Below are 16,413 nucleotides of genomic sequence, written 5' to 3'. Positions count from 1 at the left end.
TCTGAGTTGTCAGCCCAGAGACGGATGTGGGGTTCGAACTCATGAACCATGAGATCATGACCTGAGCTGAAGTCAGATACTTAACCTACTGAGCCACTCAGGTGCCCCCCGGTAACCCCCCCCCCGCCCCACTTGTGACTTTCATCTGATAGGACGAGAGGGGAAAAAACAGTTATCTTCTCATGGGGTGTGCAGTGTCTGGTCTTGGAGTTGCCTGTGAGCCCCTCCCTCGAGGGCAGGAATTGAGTCATTTAAATATATGTTGGAAGGGCCCTTTCCATCACAGTTAGCTGGGGGCTGGGTGGGAGTGTAGTAGGTACAAATATGTTTTGCTCTTTTTTTCTGGGTAATTTGTTAGGAGCTGTGGAGAAAGTCTGGATGAAAGGGATGGGCTTGATTTGGTGACACGATGTTTGAGTCATTCCTGGCTTTCAATTATTCACGCCACCCAGGTCTCTCTTGGCCAGCGGATAACAAGGATTTAGTTCATGACGAGCAGCTGTCTGCGAGGTGGGTGAGTCAGGCAGGGGACAGGAGGGGAGCTTCAAAAGAATGGAAATGGAATTTGCTTTGTTTTCAGCATTATTTGGTGATTGTCTTTGTCTCATTGCCAATTTGGAAATGTAATTGACACTCCAGGTCCTGAATGGATGTACTTAACATCCTCATCTCCCTGTAAGATCTCATTACCTGTATGACTAATACTTCTTTACCTGGCCAAACGTGAAATTATTTAAGACATCTCATTTACTTTCTGTTCTCTGTGCTGTTTCACTTGGGCTCCCTACCATGTTTTCTGAGGGACCCAGATCTGGCTTACTCTGGACATGTGAAAGCTAATCAGCAGACATGCCTGTATTCCTTTCTTCGCGCCTTCCTTCTGCTTTTCACCCTTTACTTCTTTTCTTCCTTCTGTAGTGACTTTTGCTAAGTCTGGGAGCAGAGAGACTGAAGTTGGCAGGTTAGTGGACAACAAACAGGAACTTGGTCTCGCTAGTTGAGAAGCAGGTGGTATTATGAAGTCACAGAGGTGGAAGGGAGATTTGGGCCTGGATTCTACTTCCTCCCCGGTGCCGGTGCTGGGAGCCCTGTACCCCATCATCATTGGGGATGGGGGTGTTCATGATCTCCGGAGGCCACTGTTTCATGGAGGACAAGCCCACCTTAGAATGAGTGGAGAGAAAGAGTTTTCTCCTTGCACTAGCCCCTCTTTGCTTCTGGTCTGTTTCCATGACACCCAGAGCCAATCTCAGTGGAGAGTAGATTTCAGATTCTAAATCCAGCCCAGGGAGGCCAAGAGCTGGGTGGTGGTTAATGGCAGCAATGTTGTGGAGGGGTAGAATGCCCATAAGGGTGTTGCTCCTGTGCAGGCCACTTTCTTTGTCTCTTAATGACTTCCTGGTATCCTTCACCTGGGGTAGTGAGAGTTTTCCTTGTCCTATTCCCCAAAGTTTGGAAGGTGGCCCGTTTTGGCCGTTGGTTCTGATAGTTTGCCCTCCAGGATGTGTCTGGTCTTGTTAGATGCTGCGGGTGGAGGTTTTGGCTGTCCCCGGGCCATCACGTCACCTCTTTGTCAATGGTGCATGCACTGTGTTCCAAACTTCAGCTTCCTTCATAGTTTAGTGCTGGTCTTGGCTGGCAGCAGATGTGAATCAGGGGCCATGCCAAGAATCCAGATGTAGAGTGTGGATCCTTTGTTAAGAAGCCGGAGGCGGACTCTGCTTTCTAGGTGTCGGCTCTTCCTAAAGGGCAGAGAGCAGATAGTGATCTGGGGCCTCTTTTTGTACCATTTAAGGACGGCTGCTCCCTAGAATCAAGGCTTGTCCCTCTCAACTGCTCATCTTACGCCTCTTCTCTGGGCTTCCATATACTACTTCTGCCATTTCCCCTGGTCCGCGGAACAGAAGGAAACCAGAAAAGGAAGGAGAACATGCAAGAGGAGAAGGTGAGGGAGAGTAGGGGGGAGAAGGAGATGTTCACACCAAGAAAAATATAATTTCTTTTCTGGGAGCTAGAGGTTGGGTAAATATATAATTGGGTGGATTTTGTTTTTAGTTCCTGCACCTTTGTCTTAACGAATAAGTCATGACAAGTGACCTCACCCCCAAAGAGGGAAGTGTTATATAAAGACCGGTAGAAAGAGTGTTTTCACTGTGGGAAGATTTTGGCTTTTCCAGTGAAAAGCATTGTCTGGTTAACTGATAGCATGGGGCCCCGGGTGGCCTGTGGCCCAGATCCTGGGAGTCACGGGGCTCCGTGGGGGTCTTCTCTATGTACATGTTACACAGGAGCAGAGTTCTGCCCCTCTTCAGGAGCAGTTGCTGCAATGATTTATTTTCCCTTCATGTGACTTTGGAGTATAGACCCTTTATGGCTCTGGAAGGGGAAAAAGTGGGCGTCTAATGATGATCAAGTGGAAAACTCAGAGAAAGGACTCTCAGGCTTGGAGGAAGGTTTGGAAGATGACAGGTTTATCCAAGTGCTGGGGAGTTTCGTGACCAGTATTAGCTGGCTACAGCTTTATACACATTTTTTTTTTCTTTTCTTTTTGCATCTGGGAGCATTTTCCTCATAGTGTTTAAAGGAATTGTTTTAGCTACCCATGCATTATGGCCTTTCATCCTGTGGATTGTGTCAGCCACAACTGATCAGGTGTAAGATTCTCAACGGGTATAGGAGTGGTGTCTTTAGCTGAACCTACAAGAGAAGTCAGTGGTTTGCCTCAGTATTAAAAATGGCATCCTTTCCTTAAGCTCGGGTGCAACCCTATTTTCCTTGTAAGATTTCTTTTTTTTTTAAACTAATATAGTATTATATTAGTTTCAGATATACAACATAATAATTTGATTTTTGTATATATTGTGAAACAATCACAATAAGCCTAGTTAATATCTGTCACCTTACAGAGTTAGAGATTATTTTCTCTTGTTCTGAGACCTTTTAAGATCTACTCTTTTAACAACTTTTGAATATGCAATACAGTATTATTGATTATAGTTGCTTTGCTACACATTATCCCCCCATGACTTATTGATGTTATAAGTGGAAGTTTGTATCTTTTGATTCCCTTTACATCATTTCATACACCCTGCATTCCCAGCCTTTGGCAACCACCAGTCTGTTCTCTATATCTTTGAGTTTGGTTTTCTTTCTTTTTTTTTTTTTTTTCCTTTCTTTTTGGTTTCCACATATAAGTGAGATCATGTGGTATTTCTTTTTCTCTGTCTGACTTATTTTACTTAGCATAGTACCCTCAATAACATCCATGTTGTGGCAGATGGCAAGATTTCATTCTTTTTTTTATGACTAAATGATACTCCATTGTCTGTCTGTGTGTTTTCTTTCTTTCTTTCTTTCTTTCTTTCTTTCTTTCTTTCTTTCTTTCTCTCTCTCTCTCTCTCTCTCTCTCTCTCTATCTCTCTCTCTGTGTCTAAAATCACATTTTCTTTATCCGTTCCTCCATTGATGGACACTTAGGTTGTTTCTATATATTGTGTCTTGTAATTAATATTGCAATGAATATGGGGGTGCAGATATCTTTTTGAGTTAGTGTTTTTGGTTTCTTTGGAGAAATTCCCCAAAGTTGAAATGCTGCATCATGTAAAATGTAAAAATAGTAGCTCTATTTTTAATTTTTTGAGGACTCTCCATACTGTCCCCACAGCGGCTGCACCAGTTTACATTCTTACCAACAGTGCACGAGGACTCCCTTTTCTCCACATTCTCGCCAGCATTTTTTATTTCTTGTCCTTTTGATAATAGCCATTCTGACAGGTATGAGGTGGTATCCCATTGTGGCTTTGATTTGTATTTCCCTGATGATGAGTGATGTTGAGCATCTTTTCATGTACCTGTTGGCCATCTGGATGCCTTCTTTGGAGAAATGTCTATTCAGATCTCCTGCCCATTTTTTAAATTGCATTGTTTTTGTTTTCTTTTGTTATTGGGTTATATAAGTTCTTTATGTACTTTGGATATTAACTTCTTATAAAATACATGATTTGCAAATATTTTCTCCCATTCAGCAGATTGCCTTTTCATTTTGTTGATAGTTTCCTTTGTTGTGCAAAGGTTTTTTTTTTGTTTGTTTTTTTTTTTTTAGCTTGGTGTAGTTCCACTTGTTTATTTTTGTTTTTGTCGCCTTTGTTTTTAGTGTCAAATCTGATACATCACGACCAGGACCGATTTCAAGGAGCTGGCTGCCTGGGTTTTATGGTTTCAAGTCTTATATTCAAGTCTTTTATCCATCCATAAGATTCCTTTTTTAACTTCAGTGTTTTATACTTTTGTCCTTAATCCTAAAGGCAATGTATGTTCATTGTAGAAATGCACAGAGAGGCATTAGGAAAAAGAAAAAAAAAAAAAAAAAAGGAGACCTCACACCTACTAGGATGCCTACTATAAAAAAAAAACAGAAAATAACAAGTGTTGGCTAAGCTTTGAAGATTTGGAATCCTTGTACACTGTTGATGGAAATATAAAATGATGCAGTCACTGTGGAAAAAAGTATTTGTGGTTCCTCAAAAAAAAAAATATCAAAAATTGGATTGCCATATGATTCAGCAATTCCACTTCTGGAGACCCATGTTCATAGCAGCATAAAAGCCAAAAGGTGGAAGCCGCCCAGATGTTGATTGACAGATGAGTGAGTGAACACAATGTCGTCTGTACATGCAGTGGAGAACCACGCAGCCTTATAAAGGAAGGAAATTCTAAAGCATGCTACAACGTGGATGAGCCTTGAGGATGTTACGCTAAGTGAAAGGGGCCAGACACAAAAGGACAAATACCGTATGATTCTACTTTATGAAGTACCCAGAATAGTCAAAGTCATAAAGACAGAAGTAGAATGGTGGTTACCAGAGGCTTTAGGAAAGAGGGCAGTGTGGGCAATGGGGCGTTGTTTAATGGGTACCAAGTTTCAGTTTTGCAAGATGAAAGCATTCTGCACAACAATGTGAATGTACTTAATACTACTGACCTGTACACTTAAAAATGGTTAAGATGGTTAAGTTCTATGTTAGGACTATTTTATCATACAGGAAAAAAAAAAGAAAACAAAAGGAAAAAGAAATTGCTCCAAATCCTCCCTCCTGGAGATGACCCCCCATTATCTTCAGGTACATTTTCCTCCCAGACACATTCTCCACCATGGTGCTTGTGTTTGTCATTGGGGCAGCTAGTAATTTTCCTCTAAGGGTTGGTAAGTGGGAGTCCCCTGAGAAGTGCCCAGCCTGGCCTTTTTTGCTTGAGGTGCTGTCCACACTGACAGCAGAGCAGACAGGACAACTGTCCCTCTGCTGGCGGAGTCTGATTTGATGGTATCTGTTCTGAGTGTGAAATTTTTTTTATTAAAAATTTTTTTTAATGTTTATTTATTTTTGAGAGACAGAGAGAGACAGAGCAGGAGCGGAGCAGGGTCAGAGAGAGAAGGAGACACAGAATCCAAAACAGGCTCCGGGCTCTGAGCTGTCAGCACAGAGCCTGATGTGGGGCTCGAACCCACGAACCATGAGATCACGACTTGAGCCGAAGTCAGATGCTCAACCGACTGAGCCACCCAGGCGCCTCTGGATTTTTGATTTTAACACACGAGTGGCTCTGGTGTCTTAGGCAAGTCATTGTCCCTGGGCCTCAGTTTTCACTGTGTAACATGTTCTCAGATTCAGTGATTTCAAGAGCTAGCCATTTCTTCAGTCAGATTCTTTATCATTTGTGCCTGATAAAGAGCCCAGTGGTAAATCATTCAAGGTAAATGGGCAGTTCTGGTTCTATTATAAATCACAAGATTGAAATCTGACTGATGTGTCCCCGAAACATCAATATTGACTTCGATGAGATGGCATATTTGAGAATTACAATCTGAGGACAGAGGCCCTTTTGGAAATATCATCAAACTTGTCATTAAAAAAAAAGTGTCAGAAATAGTATTTTGTGACTCTGCTATTACTTCGAAGGAAATAGCCACATCACTACTAAGGTTTTAGTTTTAATTTTGGGGGTGGAGGCCAGGTTGAAAACATCTTAGATTATAGACTGTAAGTGGTGTGCCATGATAGGCTGGCTTGGTTGAGGTTAGGCATAAAAAGAAACATCTCATTAAAGAGGAGGTCACACAAATCAACCTACTTTGATGCTTTTCTTTGACTTGCCCCAGAAGGCAACCCCAGGGTGAGAATGTTCATCTGGGCTCTGTTCCATGGAGCATTTCAGCCACGAGAAGTGGGAGGAGATGCCCAGAGCTTCTGTGGCAAAGGAGCGAGTGTCTGAAAGGATGATCCCCACATCCCAATGATTTCTGAAATAAAATCCTCCCCACCCCCAAATCGTAAACAACCAGCACATCAGAATGTACTGAATAGTCTTAGGTTACATAACATCAATTAGATCATGCTACAGGGGCCATGTATTACATTTTAACTCATCACAGATACATTACGTTAGCACTTCACAGATCCACAGGGTCCCAGGCAGCTTTGGGGTATTATTGAGTGAATTGGTGATTGTGTAGGACTTGATGAAGCCCAGACAAAAATACTTCTTTAGATTTTTCCATATTGTCGTTACACTCTTATTAGGGGGTGCAGACATCCTGCAAATATTTATTACAGAATAAGCTAAAAATTTAGACAGTGGTTATTGTATCGGCTGTACTGAATGGTTGATTTATGGCCGTGAACCAGATACGACAGATTTTTAAAACTCCGGGAACCTTTACATTTTCCAGTGACAGGCAGTGCAAGCACTATATTTTTAATTGGTCCCTTCTTTTAAGTCAGGAGCTGAAATGTTATCATGCAAATCTCTCCTGAGTTGCATGGAAACTAATAAAATCACAAAGGTTTCTATTTGTACGCTATGAACACAGACTGTAATGAAACCGAAACAGCGATCTCTAGGGGATGATGCTATTTAAATGCTAGGCAGGGCTTTGAAACGATTCTAATGGTGAAGAAAGAAACCAGCAAGGGAGTGGGTCCCGTTCTTTCCTCCCCACCTCTCAGTGCCTGTTCACCCACGCTCCTCTTTACTTCCTGACCTCAGAAAGAATTAACTTAGAACAAAGACCTCTAATCTCTAGTACATCCTGTCTGTTACCTGTTGTAGCAAACAGCAGTGAATTCTCTGACATTCTCTCTTAGCCACTTTCTCTTCCTCCTTAGTCATTGCATTGATCCTACACTTAGTGGTGCTTTTGTTTTGGTAAGTCTATGTGAACTGGAGTAATTGACTTCTTAGGGGAAAAAAAAATGGTAACAAACCTTTTTTTTTTTTTTTTTTTTGAGTAGTTACTATGCATCAGGCACTGTCTTAAGCTCCTTATGTTTATTATGTTATTTAACTTTGAAAACACTCCTTTGGGGGCACTCAGTTGGTTGAATGCCCGACTCTTGAATTCTGGTCAGGTCATGGTCTCGTGGTTTGTGAGATCGAGTCCTGTTGTGGGGCTCTGCACTGAGCATGGAGCCTACTTGGGATTCTCTCTCCCTCTCCCTCTCCCTCTCCCTCTCCCTCTCCCTCTCCCTCTCCCTCTCCCTCTCTCTCTGCTCCTCCCTGCCTCATGCTCTTGTGCTGATTCTCTCTCTCTCAAAATAAATAAACTTAAAAAAACAGTCGTATGGAGTAAGCACGTTTATAATCCCCGTTTTGTACATCAGAACAGTGAAGCATAGAGAATATGTGTGAATTTGGATAATAGATTTTGAGTCCTTACTATGTGTCTGATGATTTCTAAACCCTGCGTGCGTTATCTTATTTTAATCCTCACAACACCCCAGTGAAGTAGGTGGTGTTATCAGATTAGGAAACTGAAGCATGGAAAGTAGAGTAATTTTCCCGGGGTCACACGGTAGTGAGGGGCCAAGCCAGGTGTAAGTCCTGGTGGGCAAGCAGTGGACCTTGTACATCTGACCCTTGCACTGTCCACATGCAGGTGTACCACCTGTAGTGGTAGATTGGCTCTGCTTAGCTCATCTGTGCCACAGAGTGAGGGAAAACATTAGGGCATAGATAGATAGGACTGAAGAGAAGGGTTGGTGTGTGGAGACTCATGTACCATCCCTAGATGAGGTGTGAGACCCCTTGCACAAATTCCGAGAATTCTGTACTATGACTAGAAATGAACCTTAAAGATTATCTAGTCCTTTTAATCTTTCTAACTCTTGCTTTTCTTTGCTGGAACAAAGTCAGGTATGCTGTGTGCAGTTGTACAGGTTGCTCACTGCACAACTCTAGGGCTGCTATGAGATTCATATCAGATAATACATAATTAGACTTTTAACTATGGCCCATGTGTCATACATCTCTCTATGTTGGGGGGTATTTGGAGGCACAGAATAAATATGGGGCATTTTTCTGAGTATCAGTCTTCCTTTAAGTTTTGAATAAAACCACTTTTTTTTTTTTTTTTTTTTTTTTTTTTTTTTTTCCTGAGGTAGGCTCCACAACCAACGCTGAGCTGGTGCAGGGCTTAATCTTACAACTGTGAGATCATGACCTGAGCTGAAATCAAGAAGCAGACACTTAACTGACTGGTCCACCCAGGTGCCCCCAAAACCACTATTTTTAATATTTACACATACATGGGAGATATTAGGACTAGGATGCAGAATTCAGGCACATTTTTAAAAGCTCGAGGTGTGTGTGGCGTGTGTGTATTTGTGCATGCATGTGCAGGAGGGCATGGAGGGTGGAAGAGTCTGACACCCCCAGTAAAGCCTGATCATTAGACTATGAACCTGAGCGTCGTGATGTGGAATGAGTCCCTATTCTTCCCACATACAGTTTGCTCATATCTCAAACTCTGAAACTGTGTTATTAAAAGAATGGGACTTCTATGAAAAGCACGTAACTATATCTGAATTCCCTGATCTGTTATAAATAAAGTGCATTTCAGATGTCGGTGGGGCAGAGAATTTAATCTGTGCACTCAGAAGAAGGTAGTGCTAACTCATTCAGTGGTTATGAATCTTCCCTTGCCTTAGAAAGATCGATTCCTTGCCGCTCTCCACCTCCAAAGCCTGGAAATACATTGTTGTATCACAACATGGATTTCTTTCTAGACCATTGGGTGTTGTGGCCTTGCGTCTGCCAGACCCTGTGCACAATATCAGGAAGCAGGAGACAAGCTGGTCAGTCTGTGAACCTTTATTATCCTGGCTCTCCTCTTCCCAGGGATACAGATTTGCATAAGGCATTGTTTCCTCTCGGGCAACGCCAGTAGCCACGTTGTGTGATTCCAGGGCCGCCATCCACATCATAAGTGTGAACAGTGACCCTGGAATTGTGCAGTGTGCGCCTCACATGTCCATACATGTGACTTTTCTAAGTGTCTAGCTGGGCTGGTATACACTTACATAAGAAAGGAAGAACAGGGTAAGGCCCATAATTCTTAATGGCCAAATAAGTAAGAGAAACATTAAGAGCTTGAGATCCAGAAAAGGTGGAGAACACTGATGATTGGTCAGAGAGGAGGTGGCCAGACAGGGACCACTGGGGGGGTGTGGGGGTGTGAAGGTGAACCCAGCCTTCCGATCTCTAGGCCCAGCTCCCGGGACAGGCTGTTGCCATGACTTCTGACGACGGTGCAGCTCCTGACGTGATGTAGGAAGGCTCCCAGGCCCCCACATTCGTTCTCAGCACGAGCCTTTGAGAAGAGTGAATGCTTGGGTGCCAGCCCGTGTGTGCCCCTAGGGCCTGTGCACGAGGAATAACAGGACCTAGAGGATGTGGAAAAGGCCTCTCCGGTGCCAGCTGTGCTATTTTTAGCTCCCTCCCACGGCCCCTGCTGTCCCCAGGTGTTTGTCAGCAGAGCATCCGCACCTATATGGAAAATGGCAGTCGGAGCCCAGGCTGGCCCGGTAGGCCGCGGCAGTCTCGCTCCTGGGCCCAGGCGGCCAGGCCGGATCTCTGGGGCTGGCAGGCTGCTGTGAGGGTGGTTGCATAACTGGCCTTTCTGCCGGTCGTGGTGCCTGCTGGTTCTGGGTGAGGAGGTCGGGCCAGAGTAAACAGGTCTACACTCCACTGCCCCTCCCTGAGCGCTGGTGCACTGGACAGGCTCACGGGCCTGGTGATGAGCTGGCATAGTCAGTGGCTGCTTTGGCTCTGGAGAGCTGCCTGACCCTTGCCGCCGAGTGCCCAGGGCTGAGCGGCATGCCTGGACTGGGAAGTGTGCAGACGGCCTGGTCTGGTCCAAGGGCGGTCTAGGTGTGGTGGAAGGCAGGGTGTGACCTCAGGGATGGCCCACTCCTTCCCTTTTAACTCTCCACGAGGTGCGAGTGCACTTGCCGGCTGTGTCAGCTTCCTGCCAAGCCTTCCGCGCTCAGCGAGCCAGGCCTCGCTCTGCCTCTGACACCCTCCGCCGTTTGTCCTCCCTGTCCTGTGTGACCACCACCCATCTGATGTTTCTTGTGGATGGGGCTGGGGGTTCTCCTTTTTCGACCTCCTGTGCCTCTTCTGGGTGGTCCTGGATTGTGGGCGGTGAGCGTTGGCCCATCAGTAATGGTGTGGTGGCTTGTCCTCTAGCAAGGTCCTTGACAAACCAAGGCTCCTGGTATTCATGTTCTTGGGTGTTCCCTTGCTTTGAATCTGGACCATGACTTGCTCATCACCAGTAGAATGAGGTGGGGATGACTATGACTTCTGAGATTAGGTCAGAAGAACCCTTCCAGCTTCCCTCTTGGTCCCTCGGAACACTGGCTTTTGAGAAGGCAGCCATCGGGTATAAGACATCTGATTGTCCTGAGACCACCGTGCTGTGAGGAGTCCGGGCCACAAGGAGAGGCCTGAAGGCTGAGATGCTACATGGAGGTGGGGACAGGATGGAGAGACAGACTCTCCAAGGAGCACCAAGGCACGAGACGTGGTGGGAAGAATCCGTCCTGGAAATGGGTAGTTGAACCCCAACTGACATAATCAGAGATGAACCAGCTAGCTCATTCCTCCCTGAATTCCTGACTTAAAAAATTATAAACAATGGGGCGCCTGGGTGGTGCAGTTGGTTAAGCGTCCGACTTCAGCCAGGTCACGATCTCGCGGTCCGTGAGTTCGAGCCCCGCGTCAGGCTCTGGGCTGATGGCTCAGAGCCTGGAGCCCGTTTCCGATTCTGTGTCTCCCTCTCTCTCTGCCCCTCCCCCGTTCATGCTCTGTCTCTCTCTGTCCCAAAAAAATAAATAAACGTTGAAAAAAAAATTTAAATAAAAAAAAAATTATAAACAAAATAAAACAATTGTCTTAAACCAGTGATTTGTTATGCAGCAATAACTAGAACAAATAACGACCATTTAGGGTGGTCCTTCTGCGAGATCGGGTTCATAGTGCTTTCTCTGGGTTCCTCTTAGCCTCTCTTCCCCAGCCTCTGCCGGCCAGCCACACAGGACTTCCTGCATGTCAAGGATGACCTCCGCTCCTCCTGGAATTCTCTTTCCTTGTCCCTCCTCTCCTGTTCCATTTATCTAGCACCTGTTATCCAGAGGTGTGCTGGTAAGTGTTTAATCTCTAGGAAGAAACCCCTGTTTGTAGCATTTGTCCATTCCTGTGGTGTAAATACACCCACCGTGGCCGTTTTCAAGATACCAACGTGATGTCGCAGGACACGGAGGCAGGCGTCGTCGCCCCCACTTTGCAGGTGTGAAACTGAAACTCAGAGGGTTTTCCTTTCCTAGAGAAGTCGTGGCAGGCATGGATCCTGGGGTCCTGGCCTCAAAGACCATGCTGTTTCCAGTGCCCTATGCTGTTCTCGTGAAGAGCCTGTGCTTGATCCTGAGCCCAGGTAGCATTGCTGCTGGGCTGTCTGGTGTCTTTTAGACTAGTGGTCCTTCCACTGCTTCTCGTGAGCTGCTGCTCGCTTTTCCTCATGCTTACCACGCCAAACCAGTCACAGCCGCCGATTTCTCTCTTCAGCCATGTTATGACATCTAGACTCTGTGATGCAGGCAGTGGTCATGGAAGCAGTGAGCTAACAGGGACCTGGGAGTCCACCTGGGGGCTTGGTTACTTGTGTGCATTTGTCAGGCCAGGCCAGCTGTGGGGTGTGTGGGGTGGGAAGGGGTGGGGGCTTGTTTCACACAGTCGTTCAGAGACCTTGGCTCCTTGCACCTGTGGATGGCCCTGCCGTCTTCTAGGGCACTCTTGACAGTCTCTGCTGAATCCCCTGTATCCAACTGACAGCTGGGGAGTGAGAAGTAAGGATCCTGAGGTGTGGCTTTGTGGGAGCGGTCCTGGAAGCCGTTCACATCACTTCTGCCCACATAGTCCGTTGACCAGAACTCAGTCACATGGTACCCTAACACCTAAACAGCGAGAGATCCTGAGAATTGCAGCAGGGCACCCAGGAGGAGTGGGAAGTAGATCTGGAGAATATCCAGACCGCAGAAGGGGCTCCAGAGTGCCGTGCTGGGGGGAAACTGGGGCGAGGGCTTCTAGAACTTACTAATCACACTGGATGTTTCCTGGTGCTGCTAAGGGTCACAAATGGTGTTAAGCACGCCACATGCTGTATGTCACTTATTCCTCTCAACGAGCCCATGTTGTGGGTATTATCCCATCCCCCTCATCCCCATTTTATAGGTGAGCAAACACCGAGCCATGCAGTGGTTACAGCACTTGGCCGAGGGGTGTCACTGAAGAAGTGGCAGGGCTCCACTCCAACCCAGGGATTTCTGGCTCCAGAAAACCTTCTCGTCCTAACCTGCCATCAGCTTACGAGCCACTCTCCTTCTTACACACTAGAGCAGAGGGGCCAAGGGGCTAGAGTGCCCCATCTCTCCCCCTTCCAAAGAGGACGGAGAGCTCAAAGGCATCTTGGCTGTTGCCAGATGAAGTTATACCTTATTCTCCACCGTGGTGACGTGGAGCATTGACAGCGGTGGCCTGTGCTCTGCCCTGTGACCCAGAAGCACTGTCTGCCCCTCAGTTCTCTTCCACTTGGAGTATTACTCTGAGTGGCTCTGTGCCTGGGACATCCAGAGTGTAATGGAGGCAGAGGCTGGTTCCCAGGTCCCTCATCGTCCCCCCCCTGCAGTGAAGTGCTTCACCCTTGGAAATGTCTCTTCCCTTTAGCCCATTCCACACAGTTCAGATTTCGTGTTTTAGCAGAGTGAGTTCAAGTTCAAGAGTTCACTGCCGAGACAACAGGGGATCGGACGTGAGTAATAAGGAGAGTAATGTGGCTGCTTTTCTCAAACCCAGTGGACCAGAGGGTACATGTCCACAGGAGCATCTCTCATTCCACTGAGCGCAATGTTGTCGTCAACATCATGCCCTCTGGAGCCAGACTGCTTGGCCTCAAATGATAGTTCTGCCACTTGGTGACTTTTAGACCTTTGGCAAGTTGCTGAATCTCTCTGCACCTCAGTTTACTCGCCTGGAAAGTGGGACTAATCATAGTAACCACTTTGTGGATTTGTTAGGAGGATATGATATGTGTTAATTGCTTATAGCAGCACCTGCTATGTGACAGGTGCCATATAAGCGTTCATTATGATTGTTACCTCGCTTTGGTTACCTTTGGAGACTGTTTTCCTAGCATGGACCAGGACAGTAGCTTATGCAGTCACTCTGTCTTCCGTAGTTCTCCACTCTAGGGGACCCAGCTTCCGGAGGGATAGCTGGCGTGTCTGGCCACCTGCTAGAATATAGCCTTCCTGAAGTCTGGGACTGTATGTCCACCTTTGCATCCATAGTATTTGGGGCACTGGAAGGCTTCTGCAAAAGTTGCCTGAGATATTGTCCCCATGCTGAGAACTCCAAGACAGGCAACTTTTTATGTTTATCCCTGTTTCCTTAGCAGCCTGCAACACTGTCCAGCATCACAAAATGCTTTTTGAATAAATGCAGGACTGGAAGAACAAACGGTTTCATTCTTACTTGGAAAATGAGGGTCTGTCTTTGGCAACAGGCTTGTTGATAGCATCCGTGCATTCTTTTGAATGTTACTGGGGTGACATCTCTTGGCATTTGAAAGTCAATATGATTTTAGGAAACTGAGGTAGTTTGCAGGCGAGTATAATGAATAAGAGAGGAAGCCAATGTGGATAATGTATTTCTGGTCCCCCAAATGTGTAATTATGATGTACTGAATCTCAACGTTCTGGGTGGCATGTAATTGACCTCTGTAGGTGACTTCCAAAGAAAAGTTCCAAAAATGCCTCGAGTTTTGGCAGCATTGGAGTAAATGTGTAATCCCTCCTCCCCTCTCCTCACCACAGAGGGGCAATACTCATGCTGCACGTTAACTTTCCTCTCTTAAATTTAGGCTTGTGAGCGTTATAGCCTAGCCTTGGAGTAGGACAAAGCCAGGCTTGAATCCCAGCGTTACTTTGCACTAGTTTGGTGGGTTTGGACAGTTCACTTAACCTTGCCAGGCTCACGTTCTTCATCAGTAAAATGTGAATACTAAAAATATCTGCTTCATAGAATTTTTGTGTGAGTAAAATAAGGTGGTCATTATGAGCACTTAGCACCTCCTAGATGCCCAATAGATGGCTTCTGTTCAGTTGAGGTTGAGTTATTTTTGACCTCTCTCCTCCATCAATAGCTACAGTGAGGATGCTACTGAGGTAGGAGGCAGGGATTCCTTGAGGGAACATGGTAGCCAGGGGCCAGCAGATTACCAAGATGGTATCTCAATGGTGAGGTGGTGACATTTCCTTTGGATACTACATATGATGGTAGAGCTTAGGGTGGAAGAAAGGTTATTTTCCCACAATCACTGAGTTAAGCAAATATTTTTATCATTAGCAAGTTGTTCCACATTGGGCCAGGCTGTGGAGAGGATCCCAGGGACATTAGTCATGGTGGGACTTCCTTGGGGGAGCCCCCAGTTGAGTTGGGACTGGGCGAGGGACAGACATGGGTGTTCTTTCCTCTGCTTGCCCGGTGACATGGAGGGGTATGGGATATGGGGCACAAAGATCTGGGCTTAGCTCTCGCTAAGTAAGTGGTCCTGGGCAAGTGGTCTACCCTCCCCAAGCCTCAGCTTTCCTTGCCTGTAGGATGCAGACCACAGAGAAAGTTCTACCTAGCACATGAGATATACTCAGTATATAGAGGCCACCATTTTTTTTTCTTTTTTTTTTTTTACAGAGCGAGGTGGAATTATACTATTTAGCAGAAGTAGATCTATTCAAGTCTTCCGTTGAGCCCTCCTTATACAAAGTACTGTGTTAGGTAGAGGGTAGAGATGAGCTCTGGAGGATTCCACATTGCTTCACTTGCCCAGCTCTCTGGCTAGAGTGTAAGCTCCTAATAACAGATCCTTTAGGCCTGGGCAAACTGTGGGCCTCATGGTAATCCTCTGTATCCCCAGAACCAAGCATGCGGCATGACGCAAGATAGCCACCTGGTAGACATTGGTGAATGAGTGAACAGATGGGCGTTAAACTCTTGCTGATGAGCTGACTAATATTCCACACTGGCTAAAATTGTATTTTGGGCACTGAATCTCTTTCTTGTCTGTGGCTTCTTGAGCACTGAGGGTATTTAATTATCTCTGGAAGCTGGGATGGAGCCTTCCAGGCCACCTTCCCCAGGCCCTGAGCAGACAGGACGCCCATCCAATCTGGGCAGTGGCAGGGTGTGGGTGCCTGCAAAGGTAGCCTCTCCCTGCTCTGTTTGCCAGCGGCTTGGCCAGCTTCCCCAAAAGAAAGGGCATTTTGTATGCTTTGTTTGTGTAAGTGTTGGACAGCAGCTTCCCACCTGCAGACAGTCTTTGCCTGTGTTTGATACAAGGACAGATTTGTGCTTTTCTTCTCCCTGCTTTCCCCCGTCCATCTCTTTCTTTCATTCCCTGTGGGAAGGGGACTCTGTCGGGCCAGCCACCAGCCATCAAGAGAGGAGCCAAGTCCCTCATCCCACAGTGCTGAACCGAATTGCAGCAAATTGGGTGGAGGAGGCAATTTTAGCTCAAATGCAAACATCCTGTCAAAGAACAGAACGATTATAGTTTTTGCTGCACACGGGGAATAACAGTACAGAGGTGAATCGCGGCATCTGTTTATTGCTAATTAACCCCTTGGTGCACACTTGCATTCCGTGTGAACCGGCCTGCAGCCTGGACGACCTCCCCTGAGGAAGGCCCCTTGGCAGCCAAACTCACTTGGCCAAGATATCTTCATGGGCTTCTTGTTTTACTTGTTACCCCCATTGGCTCTGACTTCAGACGAAAGCATTGTTTTGGGACCAGATAGCTTTGAGTTCTTTAACAAGGCACAGGGTGTATTGGAAAGAGGCACAGAGTACCCCCAAGGGAGGGCGGGGGGCTGGTCAGTTCCGGTCAACCAGAATTTATTGGGATCCTGGAAGTTTTAAACCTTGTACTGTGATGGGGCTGGGGGGAGGTTGGGGCAGAAGGGCTGCCATTTACTGAGAGCTTAGAATGTGTCTGCAGTGTGTCATATTTCTGAGCTGGCCACT

General features: G+C 46.2%; 1 protein-coding gene and 1 long non-coding RNA gene across 44 annotated transcripts in view; both read left to right on the top strand.

Moving 5' to 3' along the window:
- Positions 1 to 16,413, top strand: part of KCNMA1 (potassium calcium-activated channel subfamily M alpha 1) — a 729,677-nt gene that overhangs the window by 9,806 nt on the left and 703,458 nt on the right. The window lies entirely within an intron of this gene.
- Positions 166 to 4,395, top strand: LOC123576654. The gene is made up of 2 exons (XR_006701525.1): positions 166 to 1,945; positions 4,154 to 4,395. It is a non-coding gene; the product is annotated as an uncharacterized LOC123576654 (long non-coding RNA).

Source organism: Leopardus geoffroyi, chromosome D2, assembly GCF_018350155.1.
Source record: "Leopardus geoffroyi isolate Oge1 chromosome D2, O.geoffroyi_Oge1_pat1.0, whole genome shotgun sequence".
NCBI lineage: Eukaryota > Metazoa > Chordata > Mammalia > Carnivora > Felidae > Leopardus > Leopardus geoffroyi.
The sequence above is the reverse complement of the archived record's forward strand: the minus strand, read 5'-3'. Positions and strand labels throughout refer to the sequence as shown.